Genomic DNA, 19104 nt, shown 5'->3' with positions numbered 1-19104 from the left:
AAGTTAATTATTTCTTAGAAAATTTAACAAATAAGAAAAAATATTTTGTTGTATGAAAGTAAAAAAAAAAAAAAATAGTTAAGAAAATTATTTCTTCGAAATTTTTACAAGTTAGAAAAATTATTTGTCAATTTGACAAAGAAAAAAGAAATTAGTTAAGAAAATTTAACAAGTTAGAAAAAATAAAAATGATAAAGTTTGAAATGCATGAAAAAGAAAATCAAAGTTTAAAATATATTTCAAGTCCACAAAGTATTGAAATAAATCTAAAATCTCGAATGGGTTGTATTTAAATAAATCTTTACTTAAGTGAAAAACATTGTTATTATGAAAAATAATAATAATGATGATAGTTTCAATTATGAGCTGAAATACAGTTAATGATATGCCATGATTAGTACTAAAGAGTAAATTAATTGATGGTTTTAAAATTAATTTAATTGTAATATTCGTTGTCATGGTACAGATTCACATTAAGACTGAAAGTGTAATGGAAAATATAGCATAGTGGTTAGCATACGTTTTTGCTAACTCAAAGTTTGGGTGTTCGATTCCCGACACTCTGTAAAATAAAAATAATTAAATTCAGGGAAATATTCTAAGTCCGGAAAAAAATATTCAAAGTTCCGATAGATGGCGCCACGAACGTTCTTAAAAGTTGCCATCTAAAAGTTAAAACATAGCAACAAGTGTTGCCAACCGAAAACTAAAAACTCTGGTTGTCATAACAACCAAAACTTTGACGTTGCCATCCAAAAACTTACCTTCTACACAGTGTTGCTATTCCCTAAAACGAAGTCCAAAAACGCGGGAAAATATTCAAAAAACACGCGAAAATACCCTCGTCATCTTCTTCAAGATTCAGGCGCAGCCCAAGGTCAGGAGGCGGTGGGGAGGTCAGAGGAAGAGTGGGAGGAAGAGCTGATCTTCAAATTTTCCTCCTGCCGGTGAACTCTCCTTTTCTCCCTACTCTTAAATTTATTAATATGCAAATCATTTTATGTTACAGTGCTTACGTAGATATAATTTTACAATAAAATTTTATGTAAATGAACAAATGCGAAGGACAAAAATATAAATTGCAAATATGTAGAAGATACTGGAGTTTAGGAACTGTCAGGTAATATGGAGTTCACATATTTCTCTTTTTCTAAGTACTGCTATTTAGCGGTAATATCATATCCATCCATGAAGTCCTGCACTCAATTTAGCCCATTTGCATGTATCTACCCGTTTGCTGCGAATGAGTTTTTCAATCCGACTTACAAAATACAGAGATGTTTTTAAAAATTGTAGTAATAATTAGAGGTGTTTATTCGAAAACAAGACAAAGCTACAAAGCATAACGTACAGCAGCGATTCCGAAAAATATCCGATTCGCGGCACCTTTTGTAGGATTAGAAATTTCTCACCGCAGTCTAGTTCTTTATCTTTATTACATATAAGGCAGAGAGAACCAAAGGGATGTAAGTGGAAAACTTAAAAATTTGGAGATAACCAACACGAATGGTAGGTGAACCTCTCTTCTATCTTGGGGCAAACGATAGTACTAGTAGCCCTGGTAGGTATTGCTATACAGCATGATTTAGGAAAACGTTTCAATGAAAGCCTACCTAGAAATTTATCTTTAAACGCGCTTCACTCAAAACTTGAAAGTGTCCACTTACATCACTTTGCTTCTCACTGCCTCATATATACATATAAAGGGTAATTATAAATGAAGTTACTGTTTCAATCTGCACTTAATTTAAAACTGAATGCGTTTATATTTTACTGGAATAGTCGTGAGGTAACGGAGTTTTATTTGGCGAAGGAAAAAAATAGTTCTAAAACTGCCGATTGTTGATCTATCTGTCTTGGAGTTATATAGTTACTAAGACGCGACATGCAAATCGAAGAGATATGTGGCTGTGACAGAAAATAAATGTGAAAAATATCTTCTGATCTTCAAAAGTAATTTTACTTAACGAAAGAAATATGCTCAATGGGGTCATTTCCAAAATTTTTAAAGTATTTTTTTTTCTGAAAGAGCATGCTTAAAAATATACGATCTGACCATTTTTTAAATAATTTGTTTAAGTTTAATATTTTTAAAAAATTACTTAAATTGGTATGCTTTTATTGTTTTTATTTCTGCCGATGACATCACAAATGATGGAATGCCATTCAGGGTTGCCATTCACAGAACGAAATATTTAATTTGCATCTTTACTCACGTGTATTGGCAACGATATGGTTGATAGCCAGCGTAGAGCGCAATTTCAATTCGCTTCTTGATTATCATAACATGGAAACGCGATAGGAAGATGCGCCAAAGAGCATCATTTGTGACGTCATCAAGACCAGGCCTTGTTTGAAAAATCGGACATTTAAAAAAATTAATTGAAAAATAACTGTTGGGAGAATGAAAGTATTTTCTGGGTCCATGCTTCTTTTTTTTTTGCTTATTCTATCAATTTCAGTGACAAAAAGTACTTCTTTTGACTGAAGGAAACAACCCCATTGCTGCAGTTCTATTTATCGAATATATTATTCCGACAGCGCCTTTTTGGAACTATTTTTTTCCTTCGCAAAACAAAATTCCGTTGTGTTGCGAATTCGGGTGAAACCATGAAGTCATTTTGACTATCAGTTTAAAAGTTTTTTTTAAATCATAACCTTAATGATAATCACTGTACATATTGTTACCACAGACAATTTTAGGCATCCCTTGACGCATCCTGTGGTTCCCCAGGGTCCCACTTGATGGAAACTTTGATGGGAGTTTGGGAACCATTGATGTAAACTAAAAGAGTTGTTGTTTTGAACTCAGTGCTCGATTTTTAGCTCATATAACGAGGGTTGAATCTTAGAGCAGGAATTAAAATCGAGGGAGCAAGTTCAATCAAAGATATTTCACACGCAAAGATGTCCCACTTCGGTAGAAACGTATGTAACCTTCCTTTCGACCCCTGACGGAATAGTGGTTCGACCAAGAAGCCGACATCCAGGAACAGGTTGACGAGACAAGTTTGGGAAAAAGCGTGCTTGAATGATCGAAAAGGCACTAAATTGCCAATGCTGATGTCGCTGCAGTTGCAATGCGAATCCGGAGGTGAAGATATTTTCTCTATTCTCTCCCCTCTGCGAAAGCGATGAAAGGGAGGTAATTAAGCCTCATTTGTACGATGGTTCATTGCTAAAGGGTAGTAAAAAAATAATTGTAGAATCGTCAAGCGTAAGTTAGCTACACGTGATTTAAAAGAAATGGGGCGAAATTAGAAAGGCGCAAAAGTATAAAACGAGTAAAAATTTTGAATCCTTAAAATAAATTAATTATGCAGGAAAAAAGAAAACATGCGTTGTTTTTCACTTCCAAATTTTTTTTTCTTTTGTCCTTTTTTTAAATCACAATTTGCTGAACACCAGGGCCTGTCATCAGTCGGTGGACCCTGGTATCAGATATTATAAAGAAACCGCTTGTGAACCCCCCCCCCTTTCACTTATTAATTTTTACGCGAAATTTTTACCTCTTACATATGAGGCCCCTAGTTTCAAAACCGGATACTTGCAAAAAATTCGATTTTCTTTTTTTTTGTTAATCTAGTAGAGAATCATAAGGCCTATTTGCCTGCTCAATATTAGGTTCAAAAACCGCTTCTTTCCCCCTTGAAATGGGGTGGGAAGGTCTGCCTTAGTTTCAAAACCGGACTTTTTACAAGTTGAGCGTTTGTCCGCTCCTACAAGTATCCGGTTTTGAAACTAGGGGCCTCATATCCCCCCTCCTCTCTTAATTCTAAAAAGAGAGTACTAGTGGGTTGGTAAGATAACTTTATATGAAAAGTACTAAATAAACGATCAGCAAACTTCAACATATTAATTAATTAGCATACTAATTTACATCAGAACTAAACATCCGAAATCTAAATATTTTCCCTTATGTTGTTGTAAAACAATTGTTAGAAGATCTTCGAAAAAAAAATTCATTTATTGAATTACCTTCTCAAATCAATTTGGCCAGCCTGAAAAATTGAGACGGATGGACATTCTCCCTATCCAATTCTAAGTTCCGCAGTAATTCTTAAAGCACGTGAATCAGTTATATCACTGATATAGTAGAGATAGGCAATTTGCAATTATTCAAGTACATATGCATTTTCTTAAAATCTGAGCTCCCGTTATGTGTATGTGTGTGTATCTGTCTGTCGCACTCTAGCGCCAAAATGGATGGACAGCTTTATTTAAAAAAAAAATTTCGAAAGGAGAGTTGATCGAGAGTGTTTTTAGCTAGGTTGCGTCTTTGGATGACATTAATTAACGAAGATATTAATTAAAAACCTCTAAAATGTTTTTCGCGATTTTTGCAGTGAGAAAGTTAAAAATTTCAAAATTTAATACCAAAATGTAGATAATTTTTTTCCGCGTCTGATAAAATGTGTTTGGAGCTTCTATCTTTCATAAAATTCGAATTATGACGTTTTTTAAAGCAGATTTCAATAACGGCTAAGCCTTTACTCACGCGATTGAAAACCGAATGCGGTTGTTTCCTTCAGTCAAAAGTAGTACTTTTAGTCACTAAAATTGATAGAATAAGCAAAAAAAAAAAAAAAAAAAATAAATAAATAAATAAATAAATAAAATAAATAAATAAATAAATAAATAAATAAATAACATAACCCAGAAAATTCTTTCATTTTCCCAACAGTTATTTTTTAATTAATTTTTTAATATGTCCGATTTTTCAAACAAGGCGTGGTCTTGGTGGCGTCACAAATGATGCTATTTGACGCATCTTTGTACCGCGTTTCCACGTTATGATAATCAAGAAGCGAATTAAAATTGCGCTCTGCGCTTGCTATTAACCATATCGTTGCCAATACACGTGAGTAAAGATGCGAATTAAATATTTTGCTCTGTGAATGGCAACACAGAATGCCATTTCATCATTTGTGATGTCATAGGCAAGAAATGTAAACAATGAAAGCGCGCAGATTTTAGCATTTTTTTTTAAATATTAAACTTAAACAAATTATTTAAAAAATGGTCAGATCCTGTGTTTTTAAGAATGCTCTTTCAGAAAAAGTACTTTTAAAATTTTGGAAACGACCCCATTCATTATTGGCCAACAAGGAAATTAAAAGCAGTGATTCAAAGTTTTTATCTGTTGCCAGTTTCTATTTAATAGCAAAAAAAAAAAAAAAAACTTGACTTTGATTTTTAATAATATAAAACTTTTAAAAGGATTTTCAATTTTCCCTCTTGATTCTGCAGTTGCGACTCAATCAGGATTTTTTAAAATTTTTAATTTTATCTTTCCTTGTCAATATACGCATTTGCGTTTTATTCCGCAATTTTAACTTTAGGACAATAAAAGTCTTCAGATTTCAAGCGATAAATGTTCGCATTGTATCCTTATCAACTAGAAATCAGTCCGCAGACCTTTTCACGACACATATATAGTGACCTTTATAACTTTTTCCTGAGATCACCTTTTCGGACAGCGTTTTTATATGAAGAAGGTTTTTCAAAAAAGTACAGAGATAAAAGTGTTACATGACGTTCTGTATTTAAGAGTTTTTTTTTCCTTGAACTACTGAAGCTTAACAAAGAGTAAATATTAGGTTTATTTTGCATTCAATATTATAATGCTTCTTGAGAACACAAAAAGCGTTTCCCCAATAAGAAAAATATGCATGTTTGAACACTCAAAGTTATGATTGTGTGAAAGCTAGATAATGATAAGAAATTCTCTTCATGATTTGAGCCGCACTTTTCTCCGTTTGTGGTGTCATTTTCTTGGAAATTTCGAAAACTATAGGAATGCTTAAATTGTCCTTTCTGACCCTGAAAGGTTACTTTGTCCTTTTGAGTGCGTTATGAAAAGTTAAAAAAAAAAAAAAAATCTGTTATTTAAGCGCTTTTATTATACTTGGCCTGATTGTCTCGGAGAAATCTGAGGCCTGGTTTTGCTTATATCTCTTCTATTAGACCACTTAGAGACTTCGGGATTTCACTAAATGATTTGCTTAATCTTAAGGTACAAAAAATAAAACGGCGCTGTATATAAAAAATATACAGGCGCTGAAAAAATAAAATTCTAAAATAAAATAATTATTTCAGTTAAGATGGGAAAACAGCAAGTTTCATGTAATTTCCCCATTAAATGTTTAAATATAAAACCCATTGTTACAAATTTCGTTGCCTTTCAACACAAATGTTAAAAGCAATCATAGTGAAAATTTTGAATCAAGGCTCCTCTGAAGCAAGCATGAAATTAGCAAACATAAATCCTACAGAGGAACAAGGATTAAATTTTAGTGCCTACTGCTTAAAGTTTTATACACGTACATAGGTTTTCTTCCCTTTTAGTGGGGAGCATTTATATTAAAAACGTGAGGGTAAAATTATTCTATTTCTGAAATACATTTACACTAAAAAGAATAAAAGAACAGAATGTTTTTAAAAATACCAAGCACTTTTCATAATGCACTCAAAAGGACAAAATAACTTTTCTAGATCAGAATGGGCAATTTAGGAATTCTTGTATTTTTTCGAAAATTCTAAGAAAATGACACCACAAACGAAGAAAAGTGCGGTTCTAGTCATTTCAAACCAAACTTTCCCAATAAGAAAAATATGCATGTTTCAACACTCAAAGTTATGATTGAAAGCTAGATAATAATTAATCCTCTTCATGACGTGAGCCGCACTTTTCTTCGTTTGTGGTATCATTTTCGAAAACTACAGGAATTCTTAAATTGTCCTTTGTGACTCAGAAAAGTTATTTTGTACTTTTGAGTTCATTATGAAAAGTTCTTAGTTTTTTTAAAAAATTCTGTTATTTGTTTGTTTACAAAATAAGTCAATTTTTGTTCTGCGCACTTGGTTTGCAATGGCAACACAATGTTGTCAGCCCCGCTTAATCTTACGTAACGAAAACCCCGCTTGTACGAATAAAATCTCCAGGAACCGAATATTTCCCAATGTTAGACATTTCGCAATGTTAGGGATCCCGCTTAATCGAACAATTTCCCCGGTTAATCGAATAATAGTGATCAGCTTTCGCATATGTTTTAGATGAGAAAATTTTTGAATACATTAAAAATTAAGAGCAATTACTGACGCAAAAATTAAAAATTGTATTTTTCGGCAAACAACCGGTGGGGAAAAAACATTCATAATCTATCAAAGCATATCCACTATTATATTTATTTTCTTTTATCGTTGCCATTACCAACAAACAGTTGATAATTAAATTAAAACACACAACGAAATATAAACATTGCAGAAGATAAGAAATTGATAGATGTTAATTGCGTAAAACACGGTAATTGAAGTTAGAAAGGTGTTCTCAAAATACCTTGCGCAAGGAATTCACTATTATGGACTGTCTCCAAAAAATATTAACTGAAAAAAGGTGTCGAAACAAAGATTCACTACCCACAGTTGTAAGTGACATATAATTTTCATACGTACTTTTATTTACTTAGCTTATTTAAAACGCTTTTTAATAAAAAACATGTTTCTTCTATTACTTAGAAATTGATTTATTATAACGTTTTAAGACAAACGTTGTCAATCAGGAAAAATAAATAAAATTTCCCCGCTTAATCGAATAATATTTCTTGGAACTCACGGTATTCGTTTAAGCGGGGCCGAGTACCAGTTTTCCATTCAGTAGGGGAAATTCATCACAGACCGCCAACGATCAAGAAAAACCATCGTTCAGCTCGCCTTAAACCTTATTATAGTATTGCACCATTGATATCCTTAGACCTCATTAACAATTTCACTGATGATCTCCGGGAGGGGGGGCTAACCTTACGGACATAGCTTTTTCTTCCGTGCCTCTGGGGGTGATGGGCTAGTGATTGGTGTTTTCGGAGGAAAGGAAGAGAAGAGAGAACTAATAAGAAGAGAGATGGGGAAGGCGGGAAGCCAGCGGTAAATGTATCTTTACAGAGTTTCCTAAAAAGTATCAGCGGCTAGGATAATTCAGCAGTTTTCCAAAAATCATTAGTGGGTCCCCTTATTAAGCGTGCAAGTTACTCCAATATTCGATAAAGTTCGATAATTTTCCATGATTAAGTAGGAAGAGAATAAGCTTGATCCATTTCGCCGTATGAAACTATTCAAAATAGTTTTACTTGGATGGAAACAATTAAGAACTCATGTTTAAAACTATTTTCGTCCAGAAATGTACTCGAGAGAACTCTTACTGAAACTTCACTTTGACAAATTCAACAGGTTCTAATAAAAGTGAAAATGTTTTAGATTGTGCAAAAAAAAAAAAAAAAACAATTTTAACAAAGGTCGGTAACATGATAATGAGCGATAGTCTTTCAATGATGAAAAGTAATGAAAGATGTCTAATTTAAAAAATAGCTTTGATCCCACAAATTCAATTCATTTCTGGTGAAATCATTCAATATTTTTCATAATACAATGTTTTTTTATGCTACGTAATGTGTACTACAGCCTATATAGAGCTAATATTCTAATGATCAATAGGCAATTTCATTAGTTATTTCCTTATATATTAAATTTATCTTGACTTCAATCAGTTTGGTATGTATGCTCATTTTCCCAATTGTATTGTTTGCATCAAAAATAAAGATTGCATTAAAAATTTGAGTCAATAAAATTCATAATACACTGAAACACTTGATTACATAAAATAAGAATATTTACATGATTAGTTCATTAGTTTGCTTCCATATCATTACATTTCTTATTGTTGTCAGGTCAACAAATTAATTACAACACTATATTTCACTAGAAATCAACTCAGATGCAATGACAAATAAATTGGTTAGAGCATTTTTTTTTTTTTTTTTTTTGTCATTTTGAACTGAAAAACATTTGAATTGCAACAAGCAACATTTTGAATTCGATTTTGTGAACAATTGTAGGAGAAGATTGAAAAATCAAGTCCCAAATTGTATCTTTCTTCGAAAAAATGTAAGCAATAATTAAATAATATACTATTTCCATTTTAGAACAGTCTCAAATTTCATTCTATGTATTAGACTAACTTATATTGCGTAATATAGAATAACATTACAACTGTATCGAAAACCCTTTAAAGCGGTCACCCATTTTGAACGGCCGAAATGTTGCGGAACGAAGGGGTGGCTGCTCAGAGAGGTTGCACGGTTAAGGTATATTTGCAGATACTAAGGACCTAGAAGCCAAAATAAAATTTGATTCATATTGTTTGTTCAATTTATGGTTTAGGCTACTTTTACGATATCTAACACTTTCTGCGCAATTCCTAAAACAGATAGTCCGTGGGGCAGTCAACCATATTGTTTCATTCTACGACAATGGAATTGCAAAATGAAAAAAAACAGCAGAAATGAACAAGAAAATATTCCATGGTTAAAATACTAAAATATCTTGATTCGAAGTTTTATTCATAGTGTATTATACAAAAGAATCAGAGCTCAATTACCAACCAGACCAATTAGGCTGTTGGCCATGGGTCCCCAATTTTTAAGAGCCCCAAAAATACTAAAATTGCTGTAGTTTCTATTTAAGAAAATTAAGGTACTCTCCTGAATTTATCTACAGTTTTTCATGTGTACAAGTGTGGGTTGCTTTGAATAAGTGATTTAACACCTGAACACCCCAGAAACTACCACCCCTGATTCTTTATTAATGCTTTTGTTTATAAGGTTTGACTGTAGAGGACCCCCAAAAAAGTTTGTTTATGGTCTACATTAGTCGGGCCTTGAAAATATTACATACAAAGATCCAATTCGTCACACATCACGCAAAGCGAATAAATGCATTGCAAGAACTTACAAGTTGACCGTAATTCGTTGAAGCCTTGTTACTAAACTTGCTAGATATTTACTCCATGTAGTGAGTTTTTCTGAATGTAACTAGACTGCAAACTGATTATAGCAGAGCAAATATGCTGGAGGCAGTCCTTGTTTCAGAAGCCTACACTTTGATTTAGAAATGCATAAAATGGAGTTAAAACTGCATAATTTGGGTAAAGCAGCTGAAATTATCTGAAAACTAGAGCTGCTAGAGAAAAACTAATTTCATATTTTGATTCAGAGCCCCAAATTTATCTAAAATCAGTCCTCAAACTCTGGGCACCGAAAATACAACATTTTTTTTTTGTGCTGTAAAGTAGATGCTTGGACACTTGGTGTTCCAGGTACAAAGGGGTAAAATTAAGCAAACAAAATATTAACTACTTTTAAATTTATTTCCTCGTTTGAACCATTTCTTTAAATTAAAAAAAAAGAAGAATACACCCCTAAAACAACTCCCGTAGCAGACCAAAAAGGTTATTTTGTTTTTACAACCTCAATGATATAAATCAGCAAAAGTGGAAATAAATAATAATGTTTCTTCCCTCAATGATCAGTAAAAGGGGAAATTTAGGGCGAATTCATTCTGATTAGTAGATGCATCAGTTCGCACAACGCTCAGGGGTCAAACGGCGCGATGACACTTCTTCCAGGCCCACTCAAAGAGAAAAATCGCGGTATCAGTTGCGGTTTTTCAACAGTAGCAAATGAGTACATTAGTTAAAAGAGAAGAACGATTGAACATCTGGAACTCTTCAAATCTTCAGATACAAAAGGATTTAGAATCTCCATGGGGGGGGGGGGGTGTCTCCCCGACTCTCGCGAGGAAATGGCAACGCTCCGCCAAGCCAGTTCACCGTTGGCGGCGAATTTGTTCCTAAATGTCGGCTTTTGTCCCAAAACATGTTTTTTTTATTATTTTTTTTTTCTCTGCGGAGCTTACAAACTGGTCTCGAAGTGGAACTTCTTCTCCCTTTATCTATATTCTTTGGTTCAATCATTTGCTTACAAAAGCTGAACCAGAGACCCCGAGTCACGTGACTAAAAAAGGACAATTCTTGGAACGTTTTGCGCGAAACAAGCGAAAGAAACCCGATTTCTTCCAATGCTTTGTTTTAAAATCTATCACGTGACTTGGGGTCTTTAATTCACGAATGGAAGTTTTCACTCCCTCCATTTTATCCCTTCTCAATGGGTTGAATGCTACAAGTAGGTAGATAACTAAAAAACAATTTTTTTCTTCCTGTTTCGAGGGAAACTCAACAAAATTTAATGTTTTTTCACCGCATTTTGGGAATTGTGAAAACGATTCAAATGTTATTAAACAACCATTTCTAAATTTATATCAATTTAAAGTATTTATGTCTTCTTTCGATCAAAAATATTTCAACAAAAGTGAAACTTTTATTTAAGTTTGCAGTTGTAGGACTCAGCCGACGATACATTTTTGAATAGTTTGGACAGTTTTTTATTTCAAGGTATACAATTGGGCTACGAAGAATGCTGCACATTTCGTATAAATTTGCAATCAGAAGCACAAAGTAAAAAGAACAGAGGCAGCTGAATAAAATAAGGACACAGAGGTCAGAGGCGCCCCCCTAAGAGCAAGGGTGTACCCCTCCTAAATATCGAGAAGACCCCCAAAAGCAAGAGGGCCCCCATATGAGAAAAATACCCCTCAAAGCAACCATCCCCAAAATTTCAATGGCGAAGTCTGCACCATAACCCCCCCCCCCTCTTAGGTGGGCAAAACTGCAGAGGTTCTTCGAGAAACTTGACTTTAGATATAGAGGTCACTTTATATGTGAAACTTTTAACAGCGATTTCTGAAAATAAGACTACATATTTTTTACAGTTAAATTATTGGTAACTCATAAAATGCTATCGTGATCACATTCCAAATAATGATAATGTTCTGAAATGTCTCATTAAAGCTTGCTTCATTTCTCTTTTATTCTCTTGTTCCGTATAGCCCGACAAGTTTATTTTGCCCTGGCAATGATTTTTGAAACATTTGAATTTTGAAAAAACTTCAAAACATTACTTTCGAAAAATCATAAATAGTCCTAATTATTAACAATCTAAAGTTTTTATCAGTTTTGACTTTTCAAATGAGTGAAAAATCTGGAGTTAACATCAAAAATTAAAAGGTAGTTTTATAATACTCGAAAAATTTCTCTACAAGTTAAAAGTTTTGATAAAATTGAGCTTTATGCTAAGTTAACAGAAAACTAATAATTTAGGTGTGCACTCGATCAATCGATAGTGGCATAACTTAGTTTTCATGTTTTGCCTTTTTAAAAAAACCTTAACGAATGGATGTTAAAATATTTACACAAAGCATAAAATAGACGATTTAAAAATGAACTTAGTTAAGATAAAACTTTCCAGCTAAACAAATCTTGAATTAAGCTTCGATAAAAGTACTGATAGAAAAAAAATGCCTATAAACACCTCTTGCCAAAAACTATTTATATTTAAGCAGTGCGTTCGATAGCTTAACAACAATACTGTGTCAAAGCAAAACTAAAATCTCTTTGTAAACGAGTACGATTACTAAAATTGCTTCAATCGATGATTATATATATAGTGGGCCGTTATCAGGCTCTTCAACTTGGATGTACAACCTTACTAACCAAAAGTCTTTTTATTATAAGTATTATTGTATATATTTACTTTATTATTATGTTAATATTTTTGTTTTAAATATGTACGAATATGTATATTAGGATGGTTCAAAAATACATGTAAAAAAAAGTTTTTCATAGATAACGGGCCACCCCTCAATATTTTTAGACTTGTGGATAGTAATATATTAGAAGAATTTTAGCTTCCTATTTCAACTGAAAGAATGTGCTCAATTCCCTCCCCCAAACTTCATAAGTATGTGGAGGGGGGTTAAAAAAAAACATATTGAACTGAAAAAACAATGCCACATATTATAATATATTCTAGTAATATGCATATACATTGCAATAAAATAATTATTTACAAAAAAAAAAACAGCTGGGGAAATAATCTTTTAAAACTTGTGGCATTTTCTATGATACGGAAAATGTTAAATTAAGGTGTCATTGAGCAATCTCTTAAAATTTAATTAAGAAGCTTTTACAGCATAATAGAGTCATTCCACGTCAACTGATCTAATTTTTCAAATCGTCCCCACTCGACCATCTTCGATTTGGATGAAATTTTATAGAGGCTTAGAGATGCCTTTGAAACTAACCTATGCAAATTTTCAGCTTCCTAGATCCAAATCCTGAGGATCTAGGATTTCCGAAAAATGTGATCCAAGATGGCGGATTAGATTTTTGTGCCAAATTGCTAAGTTTACACTAAGTTTACAGAAAATTTTATCATACTGGAAGCCTGAAATTTAAGGCAGTTAAAGTATGTTTGACCGTTAGTATAGTCAAGTATTTCTGTGAATTAGAGCTTGTCAAATTTTGTGTAGCATGCGCGTAAACGTGTGAAACAGCGCGATGGGAAATGTTTTTCATGGATTTTAGGTGGTCATAAAATCTGAAGAAAAATAATTCAAAAGCTCGTGCTACGTGATTCTATTGTAAAAATCATAGACTAATAATAAGAGTAGACCGAGCTTTTCCAGACTTGCTGATGAAAAAATTGGTTCATGGATACATCATGTGACTGGTGGAAGACTTGGCAAAACCTTTGGCAGCATGGTTGCTAGATGGCAACATTATCTATAGTTTGGCACTTGACTAGTATTTTAAGACGTAATGTGTTTTCATTATAATTTTTTTTCCAGGTGCAGAGATTGAACTGCTTTTCTTTTAGTTATGAATTATTTTGACATTAGTATTTAGTTTTTCATCACAGTTTTCAGTAACTTTTATTTCATTTGGAACTGCTATGTCAGCGTTGGTGTGAATATAATGGCGTAAACGTTTTGCGTTAACGCAAAAATGTACTAATCGGTATCTTAAATTGAAAGTGTAGGTATAAATCTTACCATTTGCCGGTTCTTTTTGGGCGCTTGCATCTTTAATTGCTTAGAGAGTTATTGAAATTGATTAAAGAAAATGCACAGTACTATATAAACGAAAAACTCACTATATTAACAAAATATTTACAACTTAGAATAACAAATTTAAAAATTGGACAATATAAAAGATCATTCTTCCGTGTTCCATCAATTATATTTATTTTATTTCTCGCGGACGTTGATCGTCTGCTACGATCAACGCCCGCTGTTGCTAGGATATCCACCAGTCACATGATTTGGTTTATGAGCAGCAAAAGGGTTGCGATAGCTCGGTCTATTCTTATTATTAGTCTATAGTAAAAATGCTTGTTTTTAATGGGTTACAGTTGCAGAGCTTAAATATCTATTTTCTAAAAGATATTGAGATTCAAAGAGACTATCAAAAGTGTTCAAGTGAAAAATAGCCTATTTTCAAAGCGCTATAGCTCAAGTTTGTCACCTCGCAACTTCTTTTCGTTTATACCATTAGAAAGAACATACTTTTTCCTTTCAAAACTAGTTTTTTCTTCGAAGGTGTTCTTTCAAATAAGGATATAAAAACGAACTTGAAAATATGTCTGTCGTAACGAATTGCCATGTTTAATCTCATATTACAAAAAATTTTATATCACTGGAAGCCTGAAATTTTAGGAGCTTAACGTACTTTTGGTTGATAATATGTTCTAGTATTTTTGTGAATTTGAGTTCATTAACTTTTGTGCAGCACGTATGCAAAGTCTTGACAAAACGCAGCAGAGAAACTTTTTCCTGGATTTCAATATGTCATAAATTCTGAACAAAAATGATTCAAATGCTAGAACTATGTTATTCTATTGTCGATATGCATGTTTTTAATGGGTTATAGTTGCAGAGCGTTGTTATGCTGGGGGGTGGATTTACCACCAGCAGGGCGGACGCGATGCGTATAGTGGTTAGTACAAGAATCTCCTGGTTACAGGAGTTAGGAGTATGAGCTTGACTGCATCAAAAATGATTAATGTTAGATCAGAAAAACACTTCTTTATTCTCTCTAGGAGACATTAGATTATCACAATTACTTGAATTAGGTGTACACCTTAAATGAGTTTAATTAAAAAATATAGCATCATTTGAAACTATTCCGATTAAACAAACATGTTAAAAAAACATACATGTGCATAGGAATTAAACATCGTAAAAGAAATATACATGTGCAAAGGAATTAACCTCACCCAAAGAATCCAGTTCAAAAACTCGAACGACGACGCCGGATGTGGACTGTAGCATAGAAGCGACCTTAGGTCGCGCGCGGGCCGTAGAATCGACCTCTACGAGCCCTCGCTTAAAAGAACACGCGCACTGGATACACTGATTCTTTGCCTTATCGGCCACTGAGTTCACATTTACACGGCGAGGGAGCCGGACATTTTTCCAACAGGGCTAGGATGTTTTCCTACCCTTGCTCCGGGGATCCGGAAAATGTTCAGGCGGTGGGAAGTCGTTGCGCCATTTTCACACGTGCTCAGCTGTGCAGGGGCTGCTCCGCAGCGCCGGGCTCTTTGCTCCGGGGATCCGATAGATGGTCATGCGATAGGAAGACGTAGCGCCATTTTCACACGTGCTCAGCCGTGCCGGGGCTGCTCTGCTGTGCTGGGGCTGCTCCGCTGCGCCAGGCTCTTAGAGAGTTGAGGATATAGCTCCGAAGACTTATTAGATGAATTCAGATGAGGGCTGCAGGCGGTGCTAGAAGATTACCAGCGGCTTGAGCATCAATTTTCCGGGGCTATGTTTCCGAGTCTAGAGTTCCTAGTCTCTGGTTGCCATCTGTTTCCATCGGCCCGCATCTAGTTATTCATGCTTCCATCCTTCCTTTTCTTAGGCCAAAGACTGCTTCTTATATGAAGAGGTTAATTTGTTCGATTATTTTCATTCTCGAGTCACACTACCAACAAAAAACTCCTTTCTTCCTTCGCTTCTTCCAAGCCTCTCTCTTCTTCAGCCCCGCTCTCTCCATCGCTTCTCGAGCAAGTGGCGGGAAGGAAAAAGAAATCTCTCTCCAGATAGGCTGGGAGAAAAACGGGTTTTCTTTTAGATGCACGCTGTATGGTGCTGACATCTAGGTTTGGTGCATGGCGTTAATTGATTTTCAGTATGAGGTATTATTTGAAATTGTGACAAGTTTTGTTGTCACATTTATCCCCCCCTTAGAAGCAAAAAAAAAAATAGGCGCGTTACACTGTCAACATGGGAGGCACATCCTACGAGCTCGTCGCATTGGTGACATACATGATAAATGAAAAATTCTTGAATAAAATTGCATATATACATATAATTGAAAAACAAATACAAAATATTCATATGATGCAGCAACTCATATTTTGCTATTGATAAGATTCGATCATCAACTCATGAGGAATACCAAAAAGCGTTGGGTTGCGAAATCATGTCGTTTGTTTAAAATGTCCCGATTGCACGTATCAACTCTAGCCAACATTACTGCACAAAATCTTATGGTCGAGAGAGAAGAAAAATAAAAGGAAAAAAAATTTTGTTGCTGATTTACAACATTTTTTTTTTTTTTTTTTTGTTATATTCCTGATCAGTCAAACACGGAACCAGCCAGCTATTAAACCGAAAGAAAATGCAATTTTGGCCAAAAATTACATTTACAGGAAAACAAATTTTGGTATTTTCCTCACTTTTTCTTCCCTATACCAGAGTACAGCAATAAAGACATGACACGGCGAAGGGAACACAAAGATCAAAGCAAATTAGTGCTGCAAATTTGGACGCAATTCATGAATGGGGATTAATTTGCTCACATGTACTTTCATTTCTTTATCATCTTTTTGAATGATATAATTATCATTTCTGATTGTACGTGTTATCTCATAGGGCCCTGAATGTTTACTACCTAATGCAGTTGAGCCATGGAAGTTCTTTAAATATACTTTGTCCCCTAATTTGAAAATAGGCTTTTTCCTGCCTTTGATTTGTTTGTTCGCAGTTTCGAAGTATCCCTCCTCATTTTCCTGCACAATTTTGCTTGCTGCAGCAAAGTGTTCATTTAACTTTTTTATGTACACAGAATGACTTTCGACTGTTTGGGGATGTTCAAAATTGCTGAATGGCACATTCAGTTTTCTCCCCAAAAACAATTCAGCAGGAGCAAACTGTGTGACCGCATGGACAGAATTGTTGTAATGGAGTTTAAAAAAAAGTAGTCTGTCTGGCCACTCAAATACTTTTTCAGACATTGCGGAGAGACTCTGTTTTAAAGACAAGTGTATTCGTTCAATCAAGCCATTTGATTCCGGATGATATATAGAGGATTTTCTGTGATTAATTTGCAAATTTTGTAAATAATCCTCGAATTCATTAGAGCGAAAGTTTGGACCGTTGTCAGATAACAAAATTTTGCATAGACCAAATCGGGAAAAGTAACCATTCATAGCCTTTATTATGGCAGGGGTTTTGATGTTTTGTAAAGGGATTGCCTCCAGATGCCTGGAGTAGTGGTCGACAATTGTTAGAATATAATTCTTATTGTCATAGCTACGAGGCAGAGGCCCAACACAGTCGATTGCTAAGATCTCATTTGGGGCCAAATGACTCTTTGGAATCAATGCGCATTTTGTTTTTGTGCTTCTAGACTTATTTTCCAGACATTTAGAACAATTGTCACAAAAACTCTTAGTATCCGAAAACATCCCTACCCAAAAAAATTTTTGATAAAGAAAATCATTGGTCTTTTTGACACCGAAGTGTGGTGCATGTGCATTTTCTAAGCAAGTTGTTATAAGTGAGCGCGGAATTAAGATTTTATTATGAATTGATTTATTTTTTTCCCTTTGGGTTTGTTTGTTTGATCATGACAACATTGGTGTGTGAGTCGACAAAATAGGGTTCCTTAGGGGTCAGAGTGTTGTTTTGAATTTTTTTGCAAGATACCAGATACAAAAGTATCCCTTTCCTGATGCTGCCTTATGATTTCATGTGTGATATGATTTTTTAATGCAAAGACATTTATGTTATTTATTTTTACAGTGTCGTCAATGCATCTGGTCAAATAATCACTTGGGTTTCTGAAACCAGGTAGATGTGAAATTTTGTAATCAAAAGGCTGCAGGTATAATAACCAACGTGCAACAATGTCGGGTTGTTTTTCTAACTTCAGAGGATACGTTAGTGCCTTTGCATCGGTTAAAATTGTAAAGGGTTTTGCATACAAATTTTCATGAAAATGTTTTACGGATGCAAAAATTGCCAAGAGTTCACGCCTAATGGAAGGGTAACGGGATTCAGCACCTGACAATTTTCTTGAGTAAAATTCAATGGGATAGAATTTTCCCTTATCCTTTTGCATTAATATGCCACATATTGCTTGCTGAGAAGCATCAGTCACAAGATACAATTCTTTATTAGGGTTCAAATTTCTTAATACAGGCTTCTTAAGTATTGTGTCCTGCAATGTGTCGAAGGCATTTTGACATTCAGAGTTCCAAATAAAAGGTGTGTTTTTTTTGGTTAGATTGGTTAAAGGTTCAATTACTTTTGAAAAATTAAAAATCATATGCCAAAAATAATTTACCATTCCCAGAAATGATTGAAGGGTTTGAAGATCTTTGGGTTTGGGAAAAGACAAAATTTTATTGATGTTTTCCTCAGATGGAGAATACCCATGTTTATCAAGGGTGTAGCCCAAGTACACAATTTTGTTTTTGCATATTTGCATTTTAGCAGGGTCTAATGTCAAATTGATTAATCTCAGTCGATGGAAAACATCACTTAACAATTTGAGCATTTCAGGGAGTGATGAAGAAGCCAATATGATATCATCCAAGAAAAATTTAACATTTTTGCCTGTCAGGCCATTTAAACATTTAGATATGGCCAAATGGAAGAAAGAAGTGGAATTTTTGGCACCGAACGGCAAGCGGCAAGGCTGGAACTTGCCAATTTCTGAGCAGAAAGCAAGTTTTTCCTTATCCTGATCCTGAAGTTTAATTTGGAAAAAAGCAGACTCAAGGTCCAAAACACAATAATAATTCTGACCAGCAATATTTTGTATGATTTCAGCAATTTTAGGCAGGCATATTTTAAAGGATTCAGTTATGCTATTTAATAACCTGTAGTCTATGACCATGCGAAATTTTAATTCTTTGGAATTTTGGTTGGGATGACTGCCTTTCCTGACAAAAAGTACAGGGAAATTATAGGAAACTAGTGCTTGGTTCGATCAACTTGGCTTCTAGGAGCTGGGCAATCTCCCTCTGAGCAAACTGTTTTGCAACTTTAGGAATGGGGTAGGGCTTTGTCTGCAAAGGAAAA

This window comes from Uloborus diversus, chromosome 3 (assembly GCF_026930045.1).
Source record: "Uloborus diversus isolate 005 chromosome 3, Udiv.v.3.1, whole genome shotgun sequence".
Lineage (NCBI taxonomy): Eukaryota > Metazoa > Arthropoda > Arachnida > Araneae > Uloboridae > Uloborus > Uloborus diversus.
Note: the sequence above shows the minus strand (reverse complement) of the source record.